Below are 8,326 nucleotides of genomic sequence, written 5' to 3' on the forward strand. Positions count from 1 at the left end.
CTTGAGTTAAAAGATACACCATATAGCTGGAAATGTAAGACTGAGGATGAAGACCTAACTCATATTCTCTTGTTTTGTACAAAACTTCTGGATTTCTGGAAAAGAGTTCATGAACACATTTGCACTGTTTTGGATACTCAGTTTTCACTATGTCCTCAACTGTTTATATTAGGTGGATGGACAGACAGGGACATAAGAGACAAACACATAAGATACTGGGTACAAACCAGTTTAATGATTGGAGGACAAATAATTCTTAGGAGCTGGAAGTCAGAGGAGGCCCCTTCCTTTCAGGAATGGATAGCAGAACTAGGCAGATTGGCTGCATTTGAAAATATGTCTTATATACAGATGGATAAACTAAGTTTATTTCATAAGAAATGGTCCAGATATTTATCTTATCTTGAAAAGGAGCAGAAATAATTTTGTGAGAATATTGAGAATATTTATTTATTTATTATTATTCTCCTTTTCTCACCAATATATGCTGGAAGTTATATTTATTGTATTGAAGCGTAGAGGCAAGTTGTGACCTCAAGCTTTAGTGGTGGGATTTATTTGTGTGGGTGGTAGGGTGGATGGGTGTTGATAGTGGGCCACTCTGAAGGGTGAAGCAGTAGGTTTTTGAAAGTGTCTCTGATGTCTGCCTTAGCTAACCAGGCGCCCTGGCCGGCTTATTTTATTAAATTAATGGTTTCTCTACAGATGCGTAGTAGAGTGAGAAAGGTTCTAAAGGAATGTTTTCGTTGTTGATTTGGTACATACAGTCAGGTCCATAAATATTGGGACATCGACACAATTTGAATCTTTTTGACTCTATACACCACCACAATGGATTTGAAATGAAACTAACTAGATGTGCTTTACCTGCAGACTTTTAGATTTAATTTGAGGGTTTACATCCAAATCAGGTGAACGGTGTAGGAACTACAACAGTTTTTATAAGTGCCTACCACTTTTTAAGGGACCAAAAGTAATGGGACTGAAAAAGTCTGGAACGCATAGACATCACCAGACACTGGGTTTCATCCCTGGTGATGCTCTGCCAGGCCTCTACTGCAACTGTCTTCAGTGCCTGCTTGTTCTTGGGGCATTTTAACTTCAGTCTTGTCTTCAGCAAGTGAAATGCATGCTCAATCGGATTCAGGTCAGGTGATTGACTTGGCCATTGCATAACATTCCACTCATTTCCCTTAAAAAACTATTTGGTTGCTTTCGCCGTATACTTCGGGTCATTGTCCATCTGCACTGTGAAGCGCCGTCCAATGCGTTCTGAAGCATTTGGCTGAATATGAGCAGATAATATTGCCCGAAAAACTTCAGAATTCATCCTGCTGACAAAAGTCACATCATCATTGTCAGCAGTCACATCATCAATAAATAAAAAATAACCAGTTCTATTGGCAGCCATACATGTCCACGCCATGACACTACCACCACAATGTTTCACTGATGAGGTGGTATGCTTTGGATCATGAGCAGTTCCTTTCCTTCTCCATTCTCTTCTCTTCCCATCACTCTGGTACAAGTTGATCTTGGTTTTTAATGGGTCCATAGGATGTTGTTCCAGAACTGTGAAGGCTTTTTTAGATAGTAAGTAAGTAAAGTTTATTTATATAGCACATTTATCACAGCAAAGCGCTGAACAAAGTCAAAGATAAACATAAAATTAAAAAAAGAGATGATACAGTAAAACAATGGAACATAGATCAAATCCAATTTAAAATGCCTGGGAATAAAGATATGTTTTCAAATTTTTAAACATTTTAAAAGTTGTGATGGAAGATGCAAGGCGAATGTCCAGTGGTAGTTGGTTCCAGAGACAGGGGGGGGGCGCAATAGAAAAAGCCCTATCACCCTTCGTTTTAGGCGTAAACAAGGGACAACTAAGAGAGCTCTATCAGAAGATCTTAGAGATCTGGATGATGAAAAAGGAATAAGATGATCTGAGAGATAGGATGGGGCTTGACCATAAAGAGCTTTAAAAACAAACAACAACATTTTAAATTGAATTCTAAAATAGACAGGAAGCCAATGAAGAGAGACTAAAACTGGTGTAATGTGATCTGTTTTCTTTTCCCCGGTCAACAGCCTTGCAGCAGCATTGTGTACCATCTGTAAGCGTGCAATGGCTGACTGAGGAAGACCCAAATATAATGAATTACAGTAGTCAAGGTGGAAGGTTGAATGACTTTCTACAGGTCATTAAAAGTTAAAAATGATTTCGAGATGATCTGTAACTGATAAAAACTGTTCATGACAACTGTATTAATTTGTTTAGTTAAGCAAAGTTCAGAGTCCAGAATGACCCCAAGATTCCTGACCTGGGAGGAGACTGAGGGGAAATGCTTGCCAAGCTCATTTATGAGACCACTTCTCAATTTAGGGGGACCAAAGACGATTACTTCCGTTTTATTTTAATTTAGTCTAAGAAAGCTATTGGAAAGCCATTTCGTGATGTCCCCTAGGCAGGTCAATAAGGGTTGAATGGTATCGCCAGCTTTCAATGGTATGTACAACTGGGTATCATCAGCATATAAATGAAATGAAACATTGTGTCTCCTAATAATGTCTCCCATTTGCATATATAAATTAAAAAGGAGTGGCCCTAAACGGATCCTTGCAGCACTCCACAGATAATAGGAGCAACAGATTAAGAAAATTTACCTAACTCAACAGAAAAAGACCTGTCTCTAAGATATGAATTAAACCACTGCAAAGCAATACCCCCAATACCAAACAAATGTTCTAACCGGCAGAGAAGAATGTCATAATCAACTGTATCAAAAGCAGCTGTAAGATCAAGAAGCAGCAGAACTGAATTTTTACCACTATCCACTGCAAGCAAAATGTCATTGAATACTTTAAGCAAAGCAGACTCAGTGCTATGATGGGCAGAGAAGCCAAATTGGAGAGGTTCTGTTAATTTAGTTGCATTCAAAAAGGAAATCAATTGTCAACATACAACCTTTTCTAAAAGTTTTGATGAAAATGAAAGCTTAGAGACAGGCTGATAATTATCAAGGCAATTTTCCTCCAAACCCTGTTTCTTAAGCAAAGGTTGAACTACAGCATGCTTAACATTTCGGGACTACCCCAGCACTAAGAGACGAGTTAATCAATGACTGAATGGAAGTACCAATTTCAGAAAAAGAGGCCTTTAATAATCTCAGAAGGAATGACATCAAGTGAAGAGCCAGTTGTCTTCATCTTATTGACCAAATCACAGAGTTCCCTCAAAGAAACATTTTGAAAACAAGAAAAGAAAGCCGGACTTGCCAGTGAAAACAGTGAAAGATCTGATGACTGCAAGGTAAAAGAGGAGTGAATAGCTAACACTTTACCTGAAAAAAACTGTAAAAACGTTCAGTTGAGGGTTCCACATGAAACTGACAACTTGGATTAATTATTGAATTTATCGTGGAAAACAGAATTCTTGGTCTATGAGAGTGTGTAGACCTAGCTGATTTTGCAGCTTTCTGAAAGTTAAAGAAGCATTCTTTGAAAAACTCACAAGACAAAGTTAACGAATCCTGTTTCCATTTCCTCTCCGCTTGACGATATGCCTGCCTGAGAGCGAGCATTGTCGTCGAGCCAGTAATACGATTTCTGCCTGGGTGACTAAGTTAAAAGGTGCAATAACATCTAAAATATTAGGATAATTTGTATAGAGAAGAGAAGTCAGTTCATCAGGCCCAATGGAAGATTCAACAACATTCAAAATAGATCTTTCAACAGCGTTAGCATGATAGAATTCACCAAACTGAGGAGGAATAGATGAATTTATACAACGAGGGTAATGGCCCAGATGCTTTTCCATAACTGCAGAATTCTCAGCATGGACATTAAAATCAGAGAAGGAGACATATTCTATGTTTACATCTTCTACAGCAACACCATTTGACATAATAAGTCCAGAGTGTGACCATGAACATGAGTTGCTACATTTATATGTTGCATAAAACCAAATGATTCCAAAATATTACCAAATTCACTGACCAAGGGTCGACCTGGGCAGCACACATGTATATTAAAATCTCCCAATAATAACAGCTGATCATATGATAGTAAGATATGAGTTACCAATTCACAAAACTCTCGTATAAAAGTATTGTCACAATTAGGTGGCCTTTAAATAAGCGCACATAACACTGCAGTAGAATCAAACTCTAGCACAATACATTGTAACTCAAATGATGCATAACTCCCGACAGAAACGGGACGCATGTTAAAGGGTTTGTCTAAAAACCATGGCAACCCCATCACCCGTGCCAGTACATCGTGGTGTACTAATAAAACAACAGTCCGGCGGACACAGTTCTTCAAAAACTGACGACTCACCAGCAGAGGCCCACGTCTCCGTCAGGAAAAGGATATTGAAGTTGCATCCAGTATAAAAGTCATTTAAAATAAGTCTAGTTGCATACGGACCTAGCATTGTTTAGGGCCATGTTGAAGTGAGACTGTAGTTCCGGTTTCCGATCCAGTTGAACAAAGTCCAGTTGGCGAAGATTTATATGTTCCACTCCTCTCCGGCGAAGTCGTAAACGCGGCAAAGCGGAGGTAGAACAATCACAGAAAACGGGAAGATGAAAAGCATATATATAATCCCAGGAGCATCCCGCCAGGTTATGCCCCTCCAAATATGTTGTATCCAGGGAAAACTGGGTTGAGAATTGTAAGGTGGAAGCAATCGCCCGTCTAATTCTCACCCGAACACCGCCACAACATCCTCTCTTTCTGCGGGGTTTCCATACAGGAGGAACACAGCAGGGTAATTGGTAAACGCACTCTGGTGCAGGTTGATTGGAAGAGGATTGAGAGCGAGAATTGAGAACTGGGCGGTTTCTCAGGTAACCAGCTTCCATACAACATTTGATGTTAAAAAGAGCTTGGCGATCGTAGGTCAGCACTGAGTCTACATGATACCAGTGCAACACCACACAGAGAACAAACAGTACAAGTAACGTTACTACAGACTGAAACACACAAGAGAGACGGCATGCCGAGTGCACTGGCGCCATCTTGGTCTCAGGCATGTAAACACACAATCATACCCTCCTCCAAACATCTGTTGCCAAACAGATGTTACAGATGTTGTTTGGCAAACTCTAATCTGGCCTTCCTGTTTTTGAGGCTCACCAATGGTTTACATCTTGTGGTAAACTCTCTGTATTTACTCTGGTGAAGTCTTCTCTTGATTGTTGACTTTGACACACATACACCTACCTCCTGGAGAGTGTTCTTGATCTGGCCAACTGTTGCTGTTGAAGGGTGTTTTCTTCACCGGGGAGATAATTCTTCGGTCATCCACCACAGTTGTTTTCCATGGTCTTCAGGGTCTTTTGGTGTTGCTGAGCTCACCGGTGCGTTCTTTCTTTTTAAGGATGTTCCAAACTGTTGATTTGGCCACACCTAAAGTTTTTGCTATCTCTCTGATGGTTTTGTTTTGTTTTTTCAGCCTAATGATGGCTTGCTTCACTGATAGTGACAGCTCTTTGGATGTCATATTGAGGGTTGACAGCAACAGTTTCCAAATGCAAATAGCACACTTGAAATGAACTCTGAACCTTTTATCTGCTCCTTGTAAAAGGGAGAATGAGGGAATAACTCAAACCTGGCCATGGAACAGCTGAGAAGCCAATTGTCCCATTACTTTTGGTCCCATACAAAAAGTGGGAGGCACATATACAACTGTTGTAATTCCTACGCCGTTCACCTGATTTGGATGTAAATACCCTCAAATTAAAGCTAAAAGTCTGCAGTTAAAGCAGATCCATTGTAAGTCCATTGTGGTGGTGTATAGAGCCATTGTGTTGATGTCCCAATATTGCTATTGCAAAATGCTAGCTACCGCTATGGGGTACGTTTCGTAGAGAGCGGAAGAAGCAGTACCTGGCGCCTGTTTGGAAAATGATTTCAGCCATTTCTCTGATAACCATTGACTTTGGAAGAATCCCGAATCAAACAGAGGGGGTTGCATCCGAAAAAGCTACATTTCTAGGGATGATTTGGAAGTGTTGTTGGAAAAAAATAAATGCCATTACAGTTATTTTATAACTGTGTCCAGAATCTCAGATCGGACTGGCATCCTTTGTCTAGAAGAACTGGATCGCTTAAATTGGGTACGGAGTGAGCCAGTGTTAGGTGAGAAATTAAAGGTCTGCCTTGGGGAATTATGCTCATGACGAAATTTAGATGCCCGAGCAGAGAGAGCGTGTCATGTTTGGTAATTACTTGTTGCAAAATAAAATTTTCCATAAACGCAAATTCTTGTGAGCTTCTCATTTGGGAGAGAAGCTTGCATGTTTACTGTGTCAAGCCGGATGCCTAAGATTTCTAGCAAGGTAAAGGGACCCAGTGTTACAGAGAGGGGGACACCGATGTCACTAAAGGCTGAAAGTGATTTGTGGTACTCGTAGAACAGTGTACCTCCGTAACGTTGATTGAAGTCTGCTATCATGGCTAGGTAGATAACTAACTCTTCCCTGCGGTCTGGGAAAACTTGGCACAGGATATATCTAGAAGTGCTAAATGCAATGCAAAGTTTGGCAAATGACAAATTTCGTTGAAATCAGAACAGCCGCAGTCACTGCGGGTTTGACATGAGTCAACACCAGGATTGTCCCCGTCTTCCCTTTTGGTACCACCAGCAAGGTCTTCTCCCCGCGGCTGACTCTGACGCAGGCATGGGGAAGGCCACGGCCAATTTTGACGCTGGCATGGGGACAAACAGCCAGGTCATATGAGTGCTGAAATCCACAAAGTGACGGCAGTAGGAAGTATCAGCTCCCCACGCAGAAAATACTGAGAGTCTCGCCCGGCTAGTAAGCCACATTGGATGTCACTGTGGGGTATAGATGGGGTTGCTGGCAAAGACAGAGGAACACCTTTGGAGAAAGGGGCGACAATAGAGCAATGTTCCTCCCCACATCAAACTGACCTGGCTTGCCAACTGGGTGAGGAGACACCCCAGCCTCAAGCTCCATTCGCCGAATATGAATTTGAGCTTCTTTGTCTGCCTCGATTTTTCTAATTTCTATCTCATACCTCCTTTGTTCTTCCTTATCTTTTTGGCCTGCTTCCAGAAGGGCCGTTTTCAGCTTCAGCCGAGCAACCTGTACAGACTCGGGGGACACTGGAGACAACAGGTCATACCTCGGCAGAGTTCGATGCACCGGAGCTTCGCCACCTCGCACAACGCCCTTCGGCCGTGCAGGCGAGGGATTTCCTACGCCGCCCTCGTCCTCCTTTTCATTTTCTGTTTCCACATCCTCCACAGCCATAACTCCTACCCTTGACCGAGTCAACAAATGGCTTTTAATCACCGTTACTAAATTAGCTTTACGAGCCTGCCTATCAACTGTAAGATTGTAGTAGTCCGCTAGCGCTTACAAATCTACCTTAGACAGGTTAACCAATGAACCAAATGAGTTCTCCGCAATAAAGCCTGCCACATCTGAAGTAGCCACCAGGCTCACCTCTCATCCAGTACAATCCTGAACTATTCAGTACACAACTAACACTACAAACTACAAATACTAACAAACTACAGGACAGAACAACAACTACTATGCAAGACAACACTTCTAGGCCCTACTCATACTCCAATCACCGATCACTGGGGTGCCAAGATCCCAATCCGAGCCCCCAATTGTTACTTTCTTAGTCTCTAAAGGGAGGGGAGGGCTGGACGGACCAAGGTAAAGAAATAAACTGCCCATCTTGCCAGACTCTCAACCAGGCAAGCAGGAAAAGTTATTATGTCTGCTTTGGAAGTCTGTTCACTTAAAAAGTGGTGTCACTGGATAGCCAGTGGGGGCAATCTGTCAAAAAAGCAGAAATGCTGGGCATATAATTGATTCTGCCTGTATTGCAGTAAGTAAAATGACATTTTTTCATAAGTGTTATTTGAGGTGTAACTGAAAGCCCATTTTTGTCATGTGACCGAAGCTCAGGGGAGGGGAGGGAAGGTACAATAAAACAGGAAAAGGGGAATTGATATAACCGACTACGCCACCCAGCACAGCTATCTGGGAAATAGACTCAGACACACAGGTTCAGATTTCTCATGACTGAAGACAATGAGACGTGAATATCAAAATATAATTTATTGTAATCAATGATTTGGGAAAACCCCATGCGTTCTTTTAAAATCGGTAGTAATCTTAATAAAAATGACAGCATGGGTTGGAAAACATTAAAATAGCAGAGTTAGATGAGCTGCCGACCAGAGTCTGGGGATCGCCAGCAAGGAGGCAGGCTAGGTGTCCGGCTTCCCAAAGGAGCCACACGTGCTACAATTAAGTCAAATACAAATGTGAAA

This window comes from Barbatula barbatula (assembly GCF_947034865.1).
Source record: "Barbatula barbatula genome assembly, chromosome: 20".
Classification (NCBI taxonomy): Eukaryota; Metazoa; Chordata; class Actinopteri; order Cypriniformes; family Nemacheilidae; genus Barbatula; species Barbatula barbatula.